Here is a 19,907-nt window from a genome sequence, read left to right as displayed (position 1 = left end):
AGAGAGGATGGTAGGTAATAAGGGAGGGTGTTATACATAATAAAAGATAAAACTATATAACTAAGGACGTATACTAAGGGCGTATGCTATACATAATAAGTGAGTACACTATGTACTAAGGGACTGTGCTATACATAATAAGGCTACATTCCTGCATCTGTGTGCAGTGTCGGTGTCCTGCCCTGTTTTACAGACGCATTGAGCATGTCCTATTCTAATCCTCAAAATCGGATCAGAACAGAACATTCTCTGACCCTCACAGATCTCATTCTCAGATCCGTGATTTTCATGGATGTGTGAATGGATCTATAAAACTCTACAAGTCCGTGGACCATCCGATAAAAAAATCTGACATTTCACACAAATGTGAGATTGCAGCCTAAGAGATTTTACATGTAACATTATCACTCCAAGTCACACAGTGCAGATACAGAATAATATTTACATCCAGGCACTTACCGCTGACGTCTCATCTGATCAGAGTCGGTTTCTGCTGCTTCTTCTCCATCTGGTCAGACCTTCATGTCGACATCTCCCAGTCACGATTCATCTTGTCATGATGATCTCCAGCCTAGATAATAACAAGGTCACATATATTGTATATATACATGTGTCTCCCCCTTACTGCGGCCCTGAATACAGATCTGTAACCCCCCATTAATATACTATTAGCCACTTAGTAATCAAAATATATAGTGATAAGCAGCACTGTGCCCCCCATTAACTATAATCTACACCTGCCAATAATATAAATTATTCAGTCTCTGTGACTCTCCCCAATTAACTGTAAGGCTATGTGCACACGGAAAATATACAAGCACCCCATCTTTGCTCTGTCCCAGCACCTCCATCATTGCTCTCTCCCAACACCCCCGTCATTGCTATGTCCCAGCACCTCCCGTCATTGCTCTCTGCCAGCACCCCCAACATTGCTCTGTCCCAGAACCCCTGTCATTGCTCTCCCAGCACCCTCGTTATTGCTCTCTCCCAGCACCCCTGTCATTCCTCTCTCCCAGCACCCCCGTCATTGCTCTCTCGCTGCACCCCCGTCATTGCTCTCTCCCTGCACCCATTGTTGTCTCCCAGCACCCCGTCATTGCGCTCCCCGAGCACCCCCATCATTGCTCTGTCCCAGCACCACTATCATTGCTCTCTCCCAGCACCCCCATCATTGCTCTCTCCCAGCACCCCCATCATTGCTCTCTCCTAGCACCCCCATCATTGTTCTCTCCCAGCAACCCCCGTCATTACTCTCCCAGCACCTCCATCATTGCTCTTGTGACGCTCTCAGACCTCCCTGGGAGATGGGGGTACTCGGAGCCAGGTCAGATGTTTGGGGGGTTACAGCCGTGGCCTGGACCCGTTCCGTACCCAGGGCCATCACATAAAAAATTTAATGGTCTTTCAGGGTTTGGTGTTAATCAAGTGGATGTATTGACTGCGCCACCTGTGGAGTCTGGTGATTCGCCACCAGCGCTGCGGCAGTCCTCTGAGGCAGGATGTAGTGGCAGCAGAAGATGGTACTACTCCCCACAGGTGGAGCAGGGCCTCAGGGCAGTGAAGAGCGAATCAGGGGAGTAGTAGTAGGAGATGTGGTGCGGTATAGTGCGGTGCCGCGTTGCAATAAGGAACCGGAGGCAATAGATGCAGTCTTCCAAGCTTTACTCACGATGTTAGGTGTCAGCTGCAAGGCTTCTCCTTGCTCCTCATGGCGCGCTGCAGCCACCAGGAAGGGGTTCAGCACACTCCGAGAAGTTCAGGTGCAAGAATCAGGACCCCCGCACCAGAGTGTTCCTAGACTTTCCACTAGGTCCTCTCCTGTCCGTATGTGGTGCGTGTTACAAGGCTGGGTCTCCCTCTGGACTATGCACAGAACAAGGGTACGGGTGGCGACTCCGCTCCGTTACCCGGTGGGATCCACTGAGCCTCCGGGCTTCTCCGACTAAGACTTAAAGTGACAGAGTCAGATATCAGGGGCCGGTACCCCTTTTGCAGCAGGAATCCCTCTGACTAGGCCAGAATAGTGAGGACAGGTGGCGTATACCGCTCCGTCTGCATCCCCCTGGGATCCTTTTGCCTGTGGAGCTTGTCTCCTCTGCTCCCCTCCAGGCCTTATTGGGTAGGGACCTTGACTGGGTAGAGACAGCCGTTAACTCTAGCCCTCAGGGGCGCCACACTCTCTCCCAGCAACCCGTCATTGCTCTCCCCATCCCCGTCATTGGTCTACTAATCCCCATCATTGCTCTCCCCGCCCCATCAACCCCATCACTGCCCATTCCTCCGCAGGCCGCAGCATCCTTGTTGTCAGCAATTTCCTCCCTCACACAGGCCCGCGCTGCATGATGATGTCATCAAGCAGTGTGTGCCTGTGTGAGGGAGGAAGCGGTGGGCAGGAAGCAGAGGACGGATCTCTGCAGCTCCGCTGCCATTCTGTCCTGTCAGCAGCGGAGCAGGGAGACGCTGCACCGGCAGGCCCCCCGGCGCAGCTGCACCAGCAGCGGTATGTCCGCCCCTGGACTGCTATGGGCCCCCCCAGCTCATGGGCCCCATAGCAGTCACATGGTCTGCCGCCATTGGCTGTACGCCACTGTGTGCACCGCTGCTGGAGGTTTTTCAGAGGGTGGATTACCTAAACCCCTATTGTTTGTACAACTAGCTACTTAGTAAGTCATTACCCGCATTAACAAAATAAATATGTTACAGGGTCAAATTACAGTCCTCTAATATGCTACCAATAAAATGTTGCAATTATAATTGCAGAAGACCTGCAATTTGTGTGCAGAGCGAGCTGTCACTCAAATTGCTGGGGCAGGATTACAGCTAGTATACTGAGGGGTGATGTAATCACTCCCCCCCCTACCCGCACCGCCCTGATGACTTGGAGAGAGCCGTTACACGGTGATTACCCATGATTAAAACTTCATTTTCTGTGTAGCTGCACTTCAAGTGGGGTTTTAATGATATTTACCTATTTTATTAAACAAATATCTGCAAGGACATGTAAAATTTTGGGCACCCCTGGTCATAATTACTGTTACTGTGAACAGTTAAGCAAGTTGAAGATTAAATGATCTCTAAAAGGCTTAAAAGTTAAAGATGACACGTTTCCTTTCTATCTTAAGGAAAAAATTTATTTATTGTCATTTTTTACATTTTAACAATTGCAAAAAGGAAATTGAGTTGATGCAAAAGTTTGGGCACCCTTGGAGATTTGTGTGCTCAGATAACTTTGACCATGGTTTCAGACCTAAATTAGCCTGTTAAGGTTATGACTTGTTCACTATCATCATTAGGAAAGGCTAGGTGATGCAAAGCTCCCAGCTTTATAAACGCCCATCCTCCTCTAACCTTGTGCCAAAAAATAGCAGCCATGGGTTCTTCTAAGCAACTGCCTAGCACTCTGAAAATAAAATGGTGGAGGCCCACAAAGTAGGAGAAGGCTATAAGAAGATAGCAAAGTTTTTTCGAGTTGCCCTTTCCTCAGTTCGAAATGTAATTAAGAAATGGCCGTTAACAAGAACAGTAGAGGTCAAGACCAAACAAAATTTCAGTGAGAGCTGCTAGTAGGATTGCTAGAGAGGCAAATCAAAACCCCCGCTTGACTGCAAAAGACCTTCAGAAAGATTTAGCAGACTCTGGAGTTGTGGTACATTGTTCTACTGTTCAGAGACACCTGCACAAACACGGCCTTCATTAGAAGAAAACCTCTTCTGCGTCCTCACCATAAAATTCAGAAGTATACAAAAGAACATCTAAACAAGCCTGCTGCATTTTGGAAACAAGTCCTGTGGACCGATGAGATTAAAATAGAACTCTTTGGTCACAATGATCAAAGGTATGTGTGGAGAATAAAAGGGTACAGAATTTCAGGGAAAGAATACCCCACCAAACATTAAGCATGAAGGTGGATCAATCATGCTTTGGGGTTGTGTTGCAACTAATGGCATGGGGAACATTTCACGGGTAGAGGGAAGAATGGAGTCAATGAAATTTCAACAAATTCTAGATGCAAACATAACACCATCTGAAAAAAAGCTGAAGTTGAAAAGAGAATGGCTTTTACAAATAATGAATGATGATCCTAAACACACGTCAAAATCCACAATAGACTACCTCAAAAGGTGCAAGCTGAAGGTTTTACAATGGCCCTCACCGCCCCCCTGATCTGAACATCATTCAAAATCTGTGGCTAGACCTCAAAATAGCAGTGCATGCAAGATGACCCATGAATCTCACAGAACTGAAAGAATTTTCCAAGGAATAATGGATGAAAATCCCTCAAACAAGAATTGAAAGACTCTTGGCTTGCTACAAAAAGCGTTTACAAGCTGTGATACAAAAGGGGGTACTACTAGGAACTAACCATGCAGGGCTTTTTGTATTTTTTAAAATGTAAAAGATTTACATGCCACTGTAAATAGCATTACTGGCAATGTTAGATTCCCTTTAAAGGGGACCTGTTGTAAGGGACCTGTCGTGGCAAGGTTTGCTTCACAGTCACCAAACACCCTGTTGCAGGTCCCCTGAATGAGTGCATGTGTGTGTTTGATTTATAGGGTTGCTGCTTACCCCTATTCAGGTCACAAGTTGTTTGTGGTATGGGGACCTTGAAAATATGTGATGAATCAGGGAGTCCAATGTAAAAAGATGAAAACATCTTTACTGGAATTCCTTAAGTAGAACTGTAACAAACGATAAAGGGCAGAATACTTTTGGTACATTTTTGGTATAATACAGAGGCTTTCTTTTTATGAATAACACACTCGGCATTCAAATTTTAATGGAATTGTCACGACACAGCAGTCGGGTGACCAGGGGCTCCTACCCTGTCCCTCTCACTAGGGGGCGCCCTAGCTTGCCCTATTCCCCGGGATACCTCTGAAGGGGAGGATGCCGGGGCCTCCACCCTCGCCTTTACTCCTGAGTAAGCCCTCCGTCTGTTTGCTCCCCCCACCCAGAGAATGGGGAGCTACTGTGCATCGTAGTACACCAACCCTACAAGCATGGTTACACGGACAGGGGTAAACAGAAAACTCCAGGCACACAAAATATTCACTCACATATAACAGAGGAAAGCACCGGGTGTGAAGGTAGGGGAATAGAAGAAGGATAAGGAATTACCAAGTGTAAAAAGCAGACTACGGTCACAAATAATTCCTTCAACACTCCTTCTCATAAGAACTCCACTCCCTCTGTTAGCCATGCCGCAAAAGCTAGCTCTGACAAGGATTTGTATCAGAGCCAAGACTATAAAGGGAAAAGGAGTGGCAAACCGAGCCCAGCTTTGAGCACAGGGGATTTCAACATGGCCGCTTAACCCCTGTTCTGCCGGAAGAAATAACCACACATTTAAAATGACGGAGAAGTGTTTCTTCTCAGAGCTGGAGTAGGGGCCATCCGACGCTGAGGTCTTCTGGCTCCAAACTGTCGCGGTAACCCTGTGACAGGTATTCGTGAGTGACAGAGTACTTCTCCAGCTTCCTAGGTCTGGCCTTCACTTGATTATCCTCCACGTATCCCCTCCTGGTTGCAATAGGAATTCTCTAAACCTCTAGAACTTATTAACACTGTTCTTTTCTGTAGCCCACTTCTTCTAGCTGCCTAGGGGAATTCTGTCTCCCTTAGCTCTGTTATGCTACGGCTGTACTCACTGCAGGTGGAAGGAACCTTCTTATTACTCTTTCAATCTTTGCACTCTGGCCCTGTAAGAAATCAGTAGCTCTTGAGCTTGCTCTAGAACTTGCTATCCTTAGATCTTTTGTCGCTGAACACACTTCTCACTTGTGGCCTATAATCTAGACAACATAATATAACACTTCCTTCAGTAGCTTTTTTCTAACTCCTTAACAAACAGGTACTAGCTTCCTATATGCCCAAGTAACTCCTCCCAACCTAGGCTGGCACTTACATTTAACCTTGTAACCTCTAAATAACCTGGAAACTACAGGCACATGAGAATAAAAGACAAAAAAACAACAGGAGAGAGTGTTTAGATAACTTCTCCATCTTTACACTGTATCCTCGCCCATTCCTTGTAGATTGTGAGCCCTCGCGGGCAGGGTCCTCTCTCATCCCATACCAGTTGGTGACTTGTTTTTGTTCAAACTATTGTACTTGTTGTTTGCTATGTATACCCCTTTTTCACATGTAAAGCGCCATGGAATAAATGGCGCTATAATAATAAATAATAATAATAATGGGCCCTCCATTGTCCTTAATACAAAATAATAGGCCCCACATAGTCCTCCATACAGTATAAAAGGCCTCACATAGCGGTTCTGGTGTCTCGGACCAAATATAATCACCCTGCGGGCCAGATTTGGCACACGGGCCATGGGTTGACATGTGTGTTCTGAGTAAACTGTACCTGGCTGCAATCGTGCAGCCAGGCTGTGATTTATGCTACCCATCATTGGCATAGCATGAATCGCATGACATGTTCACTTTAAGGCTGCGTTCACACATTGCGTATTTTCTCGCGCTTTTTTGCGCGCGCTTTTTCAAAATACGCAATGTGCCTTGTGTCTGCCAGCAAAGTGAATGGGAAATTCACTTTGCTGTTCAGACACTGTGTGATTTTACGCAGCGCGAAAGCGCAGCTGCGTAAAGAATTGACATGTCAATTCTTTACGCAGCTGCGTCCTGCGCTTTCTCACTATTGTGCCCATTATAAGCGCTGAAATTACGCAGCGGTGTTCACACACTGCGTAATTCCAGCGCTTTTTTACGGAGGCGCAGGACAAACTATGGATACCCACCTATCTGATGGATGGGAGAGGCGTCCGGTCCGGTCCCGCGCTTCCAGCATCTGCCGGTGAAGCGATCAGCTGTTAGCTAACCAGCTTGTAACCGGCCGGTCAGCTGATTTACAAGCCGGTCAGCTGACAGTCAGCTGATCGGACCGGACGCCTCTCCCATCCATCGGATAGGTGAGTATCCATAGTCTTTTTCTTTTAATAACTTAGCAGTGTATGTACTGCAGCCAGAAGCTGTCTGTACATACACTGCTAGGGGGACACTCACACACACGACACATAGACACAGACAGTACACACACGACACACAGACACATACATTACATTATATTACATACACATACATTACATTACATACAGGTGTCCATGCTCGTCACACTTCATTTCTCCTGCACCTCCGTAAAAAAACGCAGTGTGTGAATGGAGGTGCTTTTTTTACCTGTGTAAAAAAACGCAGGTAAAAAAAGCAGGAAAATACGCGTGCGTAAAAAAACGCAGGGAAATACGCAATGTGTGAACGCAGCCTAAAGCATTTTGGGCAAAAGCCAGAATTGGAACCAACATTAAGAAGAAATCTAGTTCCTTCCTACTCCTTTCAGTTGAGTTTAGCTGCATCAAAAACTGCAAATGTGACTTTTTCTGAAGTATCATACCATGTTCCCACTTTTCCTCAGGCCTTCACACCAAAATATGCAATTTTGTTTAGGATATGTACACACATCTGTTTCAGGTGGTTTCTGCCTGAAATCTGCCTGAAAAAAGCACTGCATAACAGCCCCAAAAATTAACATAAAACACAGTAATGTAAAAACCATATTGTTGTGCACATACTCCGTTTTCTGTTATTTCTTTTGACCACTTCAGAATTTAAAAATCTGTAAAGCGGTTAAAAGAAGTAACATGTTCATTCTTTTGGCAGCTTCATTTGGAAGACGTCCACTCTGAAAAACTATAGCAAATCTCCCAGTGATGTCGCTTAAGGAAAAATATATTTTTTTGAAGCGCATTTGCCAAGGAAAACTTTGGCAGCTTCACTGGCATCTTAATGATGTAATGTACACATACCCTTTTATGCATTTTTTGCTGTGCAGTATTTTTGTGCAGAAATGTTGCACTTCTGCACTTAAAAATGAAATTGCGATTTTACATGTGTGAAGACTCGGGGTCTTCCGTGGGCGTAACGCTACTCAAACAATGCAGGGTGAGGGCAAAACAGCGTGGCAATACTTTATTGAACCGCAAAGCGGACAATAAACGCACAGAACAGTCCCAGCAAATACCCAAGATGGTACAACATTACACAGTCTCACCCTTCCTTCTCTGCCCACCTGGGATAGAACAGCCGCAACTTTGGAGACTTCCAGGGCCGACTACTTCAACCAGTGGCCCCCCGCTTCTGGTGGACCCCCACAGAGAGGAGGTAGTGGCAAGCTTAGGAAGCTAGCAATCCATCGAGGCACAAGACCAGGAGACCCGAGGGTCCAAATCTGGCCTCTCTGAGAGTTTTCATGGGGCCAGGCGACCAGTGGGTCCTTCCTGGCAACTCCAAATGTCTCCATGGGTTCTAGGCGACTGGTGGGTCCCTCCTAGCAGCCCCAAACAACATATCAATTGGGCCAGGTGACTTCTTCGTCCTCTCCTGGACTCCCCAAAATGTATCCATGTCTCTCTGATGGTTAATGGAGCAGATCCAAATCTTTCCAGTCAGGGCCGGTACTCTTAGACTAGAATCATGTAGAATACAAATCTGTGTCTCTTTAGATGCCATGCAATCCTTCTACTTTCTTGAAGGATGTCTCCCATTCTCTTTCCAAAGTCCTTCTGACTCTGCTCCAGTCTCATTCTGTCTCCAGCACTACAGACATCTATGTTTATATTTACATCTGTGTGAGGTCATCTGGCACAGGTAAGAGGTAAAGGTGCAGGGCTCGAGTATCCACAGCTCATCCCCCAAGATTGACTGGCAAACACCCTACAATGGTATTTAACATATCTAGCAAACATTCATTGTTCTAGCTACTCTATTTACATAGTTTGTATCACGGGGGTTCTTGTAAATACGCATCATTGTTTCAGAATCAAAGAGCAGATAGCATTCAGGGGTTATACAAATAATAGCCTGTGTTAATCAACTAAAGAAGACCACATTAAAGAGTCAACATAAAAATAAAGGTGTGCTGCTCTTGCCATCAGAAAGTATGTCTGGCATAATTAAGTTTTTACTCTGTATCATCACAATATGCATTTTTTTTTTGCTCTTGATAGAAGTCTGCAGTATAGGGAAAAATGCACAGTTGAACAATGTCCATAAAGGCACAGTGAGCAGGAATTTTTATGAAATACATACACTTTTCTCGAACTTTTAAATGCAATAGATTTTCAGCACGAAAAATGCAAAGGAAAAAACATAGTTTTTACACTACACTGGAACATGACCTAAGATCAGTTTCAAACATCAAACATTCATGGCCCAAGTTTAAATGGACATATATGCTCTTGAGATTGCATCAGGAGTCCAATAGCCGATGAAAACATTGTGGTTCATACTTGGACCATAAATGTTGGAGGTGTGAAACCAGCCTTATTCACAGTGGTGTTCCCTTTTGGTCCAGGAAGTGTCCATGCTCTACATTTATTTGCTTACAAATTAAATTTCTAATTGCAAGCGATCACATTTAGGTAAATATAGCTCCAGTTGTGTGGGAGCGCAAAGTTTAAAGGATTTAAATGGGCTGATTATTTAACATTTTACACTAACAAGCCTGCTGAGCACACACGGTCCAGATGTTTATTTGGATAATGGAAGATCACAATACAATAACGAAACACAGCTATGATTACAAAGCACGGACTCCTAATAGCTCTTATTTATTCTCCATTTTAACACTTTGTGAGCAAAATTTAATTGTATTAATTTGCACAGGGGTATATTTACATGCTGAACAGTACTGTCAGATAGAGACCTGGAGAATTTGGCTGCCATGTCAGCACTTTGAATGCTTTCATGGTTGCAGGACTCTTTTCTGGTGGCCAGGGCTGGTTATAGACAAAGTGGGACCCTGGGCAGATGTTAAAAATGGGGCCCCAAATCCTAAAATATTGCACCTTCACACAGAAACATTATGGCTGCATTTACACAAGCCAATTTCAGACAACAGCCAAGCATGATTGACTATATTTAAGTTAGATCAAGCTTGCTTACCGACTTCTTTACACAGGATGATGAAGAATGATGGGGACAGAATGATAATTCTTTTCTCATACAATATCATATTATCGGCAGCATATCTCAGCTTTAGGTTGTGTGCCCACGATGCGTTTTTTAAGCGTTTCCGCAGTGGCAAAAACGCTGCAGAAATGCTTAAAAAACGCATGGTAGAAGGTCTGCCATGTTCCCCAATGATAATCCGCATGTGCTGTGCACATGCTGCGGAAATTTCCGCTGCGGATTGTCATTGCGGAAAAAACCGCAGCACTACCAATTATTTTGGGAAGCACTGCGTTTTCGCCGCCATTGACTTGCATTAGAACGCATGACATCCACATCCCTGCATCTGCAGATGCGGAAACCATGCGTTCAATGTGCTGTGCGGATGGTATCCAGGTCTCCTCCGGACCCGGGTACCATAGAAACTGTAAAAAAAAAAGAATAAAATAAAAAATAAATATTATACATACCTTCCGCCGATGGCCCCCGGTGCGCTTGTCCTCCCTTGCCGGCAGATCACGATGGACTGGAGGACCTGCGCTGACGTCATAGTCATGTGACGGGTCACGGGACGCTGACGTCGGCAGGTCCTTCAGTGTACCGCGATCTGCCGGCAGCCAGGACGGTGAAGCAAGACTGCGGGGGCCATCGGAAGGTAAGTATATATTTATTTTTTATTTTTAAACATTCTTTCGGTCACAGTCAGGGTCGGACTGGGCTGGCGGGATACCGGGAATTTTCCCGGTGGGCCCCGCCCCCTGCTGCAGAGGAGAGGGGGAGAAGAGAGCAAAAAAAAAATCCTGCGGTTTTAAGGGGCACGGGCCCTTTAAAAGCGCAGGCACAGTGTATGCGGGGACGCGCGCACGCGGCGTTCATTACCTGAACCACCGCGGCGCACGTCCCTGTGAAGCAGCTGAAGCTGCGCGTCTCCCTTCGTCGGCCGGCTTATGACGTCATCGTCATGCGCCTGCTGTGAAGGAGGCGCGCAACTCAGGAGAAGGAGGACGCCGCACGGGATCGCAGGAAGGTAAGAGGTGTATGTGTGTGTGTGTGTGTGTGTGTATGTAATGGTCTGGGCTCCTGGCTGGACACACAAGGGGGGAATCCCAGCTGGACAGTGGACAGACACACAAGGGGGGAAGCCCAGCTGGACAGACACACAAGGGGGGAAGCCCAGCTGGACAGACACACAAGGGGGGAAGCCCAGCTGGACAGACACACAAGGGGGGAAGCCCAGCTGGACAGACACACAAGGGGGGAAGCCCAGCTGGACAGACACACAAGGGGGGAAGCCCAGCTGGACAGACACACAAGGGGGGAAGCCCAGCTGGACAGACACACAAGGGGGGAAGCCCAGCTGGACAGACACACAAGGGGGGAAGCCCAGCTGGACAGACACACAAGGGGGGAAGCCCAGCTGGACAGACACACAAGGGGGGAAGCCCAGCTGGACGGACACACAAGGGGGGAAGCCCAGCTGGACAGACACACAAGGGGGGAAGCCCAGCTGGACAGACACACAAGGGGGGAAGCCCAGCTGGACAGACACACAAGGGGGGAAGCCCAGCTGGACAGACACACAAGGGGGGAAGCCCAGCTGGACAGACACACAAGGGGGGAAGCCCAGCTGGACAGACACACAAGGGGGGAAGCCCAGCTGGACAGACACACAAGGGGGGAAGCCCAGCTGGACAGACACACAAGGGGGGAAGCCCAGCTGGACAGACACACAAGGGGGGAAGCCCAGCTGGACAGACACACAAGGAGGGAAGCCCAGCTGGACAGACACACAAGGGGGGAAGCCCAGCTGGACGGACACACAAGGGGGGAAGCCCAGCTGGACGGACACACAAGGGGGGAAGCCCAGCTGGACGGACACACAAGGGGGAAGCCCAGTTGGACGGACACACAAAGGGGGAAGCCCAGCTGGACGGACACACAAGGGGGGAAGCCCAGCTGGACGGACACACAAGGGGGGAAGCCCAGCTGGACGGACACACAAGGGGGGAAGCCCAGCTGGACGGACACACAAGGGGGGAAGCCCAGCTGGACGGACACACAAGGGGGGAAGCCCAGCTGGACAGACACACAATTGGGGAAACCCAGCTGGACGCACAAGGGGGGAACCCTGACTGGACACACTCGGGGGGAACCCTGGCTGGACACACAAGGGGGGAACCTTGGCTGGACACACAAGGAGGGACCCTGGTTGGACACACAAGGGGGGACCCTGGCTGGACCCAGGCAAAGGGGGGGTGGCCAGGATGGATATATGGGGGGGCAGGCTGGACTCATGGAGGCCAGGATGATATATGGGGGGCAGGCTGGACATATGGAGGTCAGGATGGATATATGGGGGGACATGCTGGACACATGGGAGGCCAGGACGGATATATGGGGGGGCAGACTGGACACATGGGAGGCCAGGATGAATACATGGGGGGGCAGGCTGGACTCATGGAGGCCAGGATGGATATATGGGAGGGGGCAATCTGGACACATGGAGGCCAGGATGGATCTATGGGGGGGGCAGGCTGAACACATGGAGGCCAGGATGGATCTATGGGGGGGGGCAGGCTGAACACATGGAGGCCAGGATGGATATATGGGGGGGGACAGGCTGGACACATGGGGGGCTAGGATGGATATGTGGATGGGCAGGCTTGATACACGTGGGCTAACATAAATATATGGAGGGGCACGCTGGATATATTGGGGGTGTCAGGATGGATATATGAGGAGGCAGGCTGGACACATGGAGGCCAGGATGGATATGTAGGGGGAGCAGGCTGGACACATGGATATATGGGTGGGGCAGGCTGGACACATGGAGTCCAGGATGGATATATGGGGGGGCAGGATGGATATATGGGGAGGTGTCAGGATGGATATATGCAGGGGGGGGCAGGATGGATATATAGAGGGTAGGCTGGACACATGGAGTCCAGGATGGATATATGGGGAGGCAGGCTGGAAACATGGAGGCAAGGATGGATATGTGGGGGGGCAGGCTGGCCACATGTGAGGGGGCAGGCTCGATACACGTGTGCTAGGATAAATATATGGAGGGGTCAAACTGGACAAATGGGGGCCAGAAGGGATATATGCAGGGGGGTGTCAGGATGGATACATGGAGTCCAGGATGGATATATGGAGGGGCAGGCTGGAAACATGGAGGCAAGGATGGATATGTGGGGGGGGGGGCAGTCTGGCCACATGGGGACTAGGATGGATATATGGAGGGGGGAGGGCAGGCTCGATACATGTGGGCTAGGATAAATATATGGAGAGGCCACCCTGGACATATGGGGGCCAGAAGGGACATATGGGGGTGCCTGGCTGGACAAGGGACTTAATTACTGTTTGGGGGCCAGATTGAGGAACATACTTTATTAGTTTATGGTGGCCAGTGGGGAACATTATTACTTTAGATTCCAATTATTATTATTACATTATTACTTCAGTAATATAATTAACTTTTTAGGAAACTGTTTTCCATGGGATGGGACAAAAGAGGAGTCCTGTTACTGTGCTGGATGGCACTATGTTGCTTTTTTTCTTCAACTGGTGTAGTGTAGAAGTCGGGGGGGAGTGGGAATATTCTCTAGAAGAGATCAGTTATTGACAACTGTGTGTTATTTTCTGCATAGTCGATTCCTGGCTGGAAAAAGTGATGGCCGTCTGTGCCTGATGAAGAAGAAAAGCGAAGATGAAGGACTTCACCTAGAGACGTCACTGGTGAGTCAGTGTATTACATGTACACTTACACTACACACGTGGTCAAAATTGTTGGTACCCCTCGTTTCATGAAAGAAAAACCCACAATGGTCACAGAAATAACTTGAATCTGATAAATTACAAACTTTTGAAAATGAACAAATGAAAGTCAGACATTGCTTTTCTGCTTCCACAGAATTTAAAAAAAAATTAACCTCATGAAACAGGCCTGGACAGAAATGATGGTTCTTCTTAACTTAATATTTTGTTGAACAACTTTTTGAGGCAATCACTGCAATCAAAGGATTCCTGTAACTGTCAATGAGACTTCTGCACCTCTCCACAGGTATTTTGGCCCACTCCTCATGAGCAAACTGCTACAGTTGTCTCGTGTTTGAAGGTTGCCTTTTCCATGTTTCAGCTCTTTCCAAAGATGCTCAATAGGATTTAGGTCAGGGCTCATAGAAGGCCACTTCAGAATAGTCCAATGTTTTCCTCTTAGCCATTCTTGGGTCATTATCCTGTTGCAAGACCCATGACCTGTGACTGATACCAAGCTTTCTGACACTGGGCAGCACATTTCTCACTAGAATCCCTTGATAGTCTTGAGATTTCATTGTACCCTGCAGAGATTCAAGACACCTTGTGCCAGATGCAGCAGAGCAGCCCCAGAACATAACAGCCTCCCCCATGTTTCACAGTAGGGACAGTGTTCTTTTCTTGATATGCTTCATTTTTCTGTCTGTGAACATAGAGCTGATGTGCCTTGCCAAAAACTTCCATTTTTGTCTCATCTGTCCATAGGACATTCTCCCAGAAGCTTTGTGGCTTGTCAACATGTAGTTTGGCAAATTCCAGTCTGGCTTTTTTATTATTTTTTTTTTCCAACAATGGTGTTCTCCTTGGTCGTCTCCCATGAAGTCCACTTTGGATCAAACAATGACAGATGGTGCGATCTGACACTGATGTTCCTTGAGCTTGAAGTTCAGCTTTAATCTCATTAGAAGTTATCCTGGGCTCTTTTGTTACCATTCATATTATCCGTCTCTTTGATTTGTGATCAATTTTCCTCCTGTGGCCATGTCCAGGGAGGATGGCTACAGTCCCATAGATCTTAAATTTCTGAATAATATGTGACACTGTAGTCAAAGGAACATAAAGCTGCTTGGAGATGGTCTTATAACTTTTACCTTTAACATGCTTTTCTATAACTTTCTTTCTAATCTCCCGAGACAACTCTTTCCTTTGCTTCCTCTGGTGCATGTTGAGTGTGGTACACACCATGTCATCAAACCTCTCAGTGAGTATCTGTAGCCCTATATACAGGCCCACTGACTGATTACAAGATTGTAGACACCTGTGATGCTAATTAGTGGGCACAACTTGATTTAACATGTCCCTTTTGTCACATTATTTTCAGGGGTACCATAATTTCTTTCCAGGCCTATTTCATGAGTTTAATTTTTTTTTAAATTCTGTGGAAGCAGAAAAGCAATGTCTGACTTTCATTTCTTCATTTTCATAGATTTTTAAATGTATTATTACTTTTGTCAGATTCAAGTTATTTCTGTGACCATTGTGGGTTTTTCTTTCATTAAACGAGGGGTACCAACAATTCTGATCACGTGTGTGTATAGTATATAGAGAGCTCCTGTGTATGTCACTGGTGATCACTGTATTACGTATACACTATATACAGAGCTTCTGTGTATAATGTCACTGGTGACCACTGTATTACCTGTACACTATATACAGAGCTGCTGTTTATAATGCCACTGGTGATCACTGTGTTACCTGTACACGGACACTATATACAGAGCTCCTGTGTATAATATCACTGGTGATCACTGTATTTATTACCTGTACACGAACACTATATACAGAGCTCCTGTGTATAATATCACTGGTGATCAGTGTATTACCTGTACAATGACACTATATACAGAGCTCCTGTGTATAATGTCACTGGTGATCACTGTGTTACCTGTACACTAACACTATATACAGAGCTCCTGTGTATAATGTCGCTGGTGGCAATAACAGTGTTGTTAGTATTGTGGTTTGTATTCATGATCAGTATTGTAGTATTTGGTCACTTTGGGGTGGTAATATGTGGTCTGGTCATGGTGTGGCCATATTTGTTCCTTGTATGTGGTATTATTCAGTCACTATGTGGTGGTAATATGTGATCTAATCATGGTGTGGCGATATTTGTCCCTTTTGTATGTGGTATTATTGGTGTTGATATAGTGAACTGTGTTGTGTATGGCGGTCATTTTGTTCTTGCTGATATTAACTAGGAAAAGATTTTTTTCCATTAGGCCACAGCCTCACCATCAGTATTTGGTTAGTATTTTTTCTCAGGAGTCGCTGCCAAAACCAGTAGTGGGTGATAAATACAGAATTGGTGACTTGTTTCTATTATACCTTTTCTCTGATTGTTCCTCATCTAGTTTTGGCTCCCACTCCTGAAAAAAAAATACTGACCGGATACTGACCAAATACTGATAGTGGGGCCGTGGCCTTAGAGATTAAATACTTGGACCAGAGCGGCAGAGATGCACTTACAGGGGTTCTCCAGGGAAAACAAGTAATCACCTCTCCACAGGATCAGTGATAATATTGATTGGTGGGGGTCTGACTGCTGGGACACAATTGGCAGAATGTGGAGTTTTTCTCCCCATTAGACTGGAGCTCATGTGAGATGCGACCACTGATCCATTCATTCCTAAAGTGGCTGTGAGCACTGCTCTTTTTTGGAAACCCCCAAGAGAATGAATGGAGCTGCGGTCAGACGTCCCACCTGCCGCTGCATTTTAAAATGGGGATAAGTGTCCTGTCAGGGATGAAACTTCCCCATTCTTCCGATAGGTGCGTTTTCCAATGTTCGGACCCAAACGATCAATAAGTTACCACCTATCCTGTAGAGCCCATGGATCGGTGATAACTTGTTTTAACCAAAGAAGCCCTTTAATGCAATCTACCGTAATTGTACATCCCAGTTAGTGTCGCACAGTAGATGTGCCGGAGCCGCCAGTCAATGCTCCACTATAACAGGGATAGCGGATAGCAGATATTTGCATATGGCTGTGGGTGGGCCCCTAGAGTCAGTTCTCCCTGTGGGCCCCAGACACCCCAGTCTGACCCTGGTCACAGTATATAAATCCATGCCGTTTGCATGGATTTATATAGTGTGACCAAGTTGTCAAGCACTTTCCAAGTGATGCTAAAATCGCTTGGAAAAGCGCTTGACAACCTGCATGCGGAAATGCATGTGAAGAACGCTTCACATGTGCATGTCCCTGGCAGGAAAAACGCATGTACAATCCACATGCGTTTTTTTCTGCCAGGGAGATGCAGAAATGCTCAAGAAAAATCCGGAGCATTTCTGCATCGTGGGCACATAGCCTTACACAGAGTGATGTGCTACCGAGAACAATGATTTTTGTTACGGCATAAATAATCCAAACACCCAATGAATCAGCATCATTTTGTTTGTTCATTAGGTGATTTCTGGCATGTTTACACCTACGAGCTCTTATCTGCGTTGCTGGTATTTAGAAATGTGGATACTACACACACAGATCAATATATAACACACACACATTGCATGTTACAAACACACATAAATATATATCACAAACACACTGCATGCTACACACACACCAGTATATAACACATACCACTTGTTACATATACACATCAGAATATAACATGCACACATCAGTATGTAAAACACACACTGCATGTTGAATCAGAGTCTAACATACACAAACACAGCATATTACACACACTTAAGTATATAAGAAACACACATACACACACTTGTATATGCACATAGAATATATACATGCATATAAACAGAGCACACGCACAAACACACACATATATATATATTCAGAGCACATACATACACACAATTAAATCTACACAGAGCGCATGCATACACACGTCTACATAGAACTCATACATGCACAAATGTATATACCGAGCACATACACATACTTCTTCAAAGTAGCCACCTTTTGCATTGATGACTGCTTTGCACACTCTTGGCATTCTCTTGATGAGCTTCAAGAGGTAGTCACCGGAAAAGGTTTTCACTTCACAGGTGTGCCCTGTCAGGTTTAATAAGTGGGATTTCTTGCCTTATAAATGGGGTTGGGACCAGCAGTTGTGTTGTGCAGAAGTCAGGTGGATACACAGCTGATAGTCCTACTGAATAGACTGTTAGAATTTGTATTATGGCAAGAAAAAAGCAGCTAAGTAAAGAAAAACGACGAGTGGCCATCATTACTTTAAGAAATGAAGGTCAGTCAGTGCGAAAAATTGGGCAAACTTTGAAAGTGTCCCCAAGTGCAATTGCAAAAACCATCAAGCGCTACAAAGAAACTGGCTCACATGAGGACTGCCCCAGGAAAGGAAGACCAAGAGTCACCTCTGCTTCTGAGGATAAGTTTATCCGAGTCACCAGCCTCAGAAATCGCAGGTTAACAGCAGCTCAGATTAGAGACCAGGTCAATGCCACACAGAGTTCTAGCAGCAGACACATCTCTTCAGCAACTGTTAAGAGGAGACTTTGTGCAGCAGGCCTTCATGGTAAAATAGCTGCCAGGAAACCACTGCTAAGGACAGGCAACAAGCAGAAGAGACTTGTTTGGGCTCAAGAACGCAAGGAATGGACATTAGACCAGTGGAAATCTGTGCTTTGGTCTGATGAGTCCAAATTTGAGATCTTTGGTTCCAACCACCGTGTCTTTGTGCGACGCAGAAAAGGTGAACGGATGGACTCTACATGCCTGGTTCCCACCGTGAAGCATGGAGGAGGAGGTGTGATGGTGTGGGGGTGCTTTGCTGGTGACACTGTTGGCGATTTATTCAAAATTGAAGGCATACTGAACCAGCATGGCTACCACAGCATCTTGCAGCGGCATGCTATTCCATCCGGTTTGCGTTTAGTTGGACCATCATTTATTTTTTAACAGGACAATGACCCCAAACACACCTCCAGGCTGTGTAAGGGCTATTTGACCAAGACGGAGAGTGATGGGGTGCTACGCCAGATGACCTGGCCTCCACAGTCACCAGACCTGAACCCAATCGAGATGGTTTGGGGTGAGCTGGACCACAGAGTGAAGGCAAAAGGGCCAACAAGTGCTAAGCATCTCTGGGAACTCCTTCAAGATTGTTGGAAGACCATTTCCGGTGACTATCTCTTGAAGCTCATCAAGAGAATGCCAAGAGTGTGCAAAGCAGTCATCAAAGCAAAAGGTGGCTACTTTGAAGAACCTAGAATATAAGACATATTTTCAGTTGTTTCACACTTTTTTGTTAAGTATATAATTCCACATGTGTTAATTCATAGTTTTGATGCCTTCAGTGTGAATGTACAATTTTCATAGTCAAGAAAATGCAGAAAAATCTTTAAATGAGAAGGTGTGTCCAAACTTTTGGTCTGTACTGTACATATAGCACATAGATACACACATGTATACAAGGAGTACAAACACACACCCATACATACATGCTGTATACACTTACCAGTCTGTCTTCTCCTGTTGAGTTCTTCTAGACTCCCGAAGGGTACAGGACCTTCGGTAACATGATGGTCACATGATTGCAATGTCACCAAAGGTTCTGCTGCAGTTTTAACATTGGAAACTGTACTGACAATGCGGGAGTGGTATTACCAGCACAGTTTCTGCTTGTAATAGCTGGCGGGCCCTTAGGGCGATGAACGTCCTGGGCAATTGCCCAGTTTGCCCACCCAATGCCGGGCTTGCCTGTGGCCACACTATACTGATGTGACCTGTGGACCACGGTTCTGTGAAACTAATTGCTCATCTCAAGTCTTTGTCATTTTCAAATTCACTCAATAACGTGGACGTGATTTTCATTATCAATATGTTTTTGTTGAATTCATCATTTGAAACATTTTGAAATTGTGCAACATTTTTGCGCAGTTGTATTCCAGTATCCTAATGGAGTACAAAATCATTTTTGCTGCGCAGTTGACGACTAACGTGTGACATTTTAAAGCTTAGGCTATTTAAAGAAACCATTACCTGCACCAGCCAAACCCTGATGAAGAAGAACCGTGTTCTTCAAAATGAATAGGTTGTTGGCTGCAGACAGATTCTGTACCAGGCAGTCAATGACAACACATGCCTCCTCACTGTGAGCATATGTGGTTTCTAGGAACGCTACAGGCCCAAGCCTACTGCGTG

This window comes from Phyllobates terribilis, unplaced genomic scaffold (assembly GCF_046119375.1).
Source record: "Phyllobates terribilis strain yellow unplaced genomic scaffold, ASM4611937v1 Scaffold_11__3_contigs__length_659146591, whole genome shotgun sequence".
Classification (NCBI taxonomy): Eukaryota; Metazoa; Chordata; class Amphibia; order Anura; family Dendrobatidae; genus Phyllobates; species Phyllobates terribilis.
Note: the sequence above shows the minus strand (reverse complement) of the source record.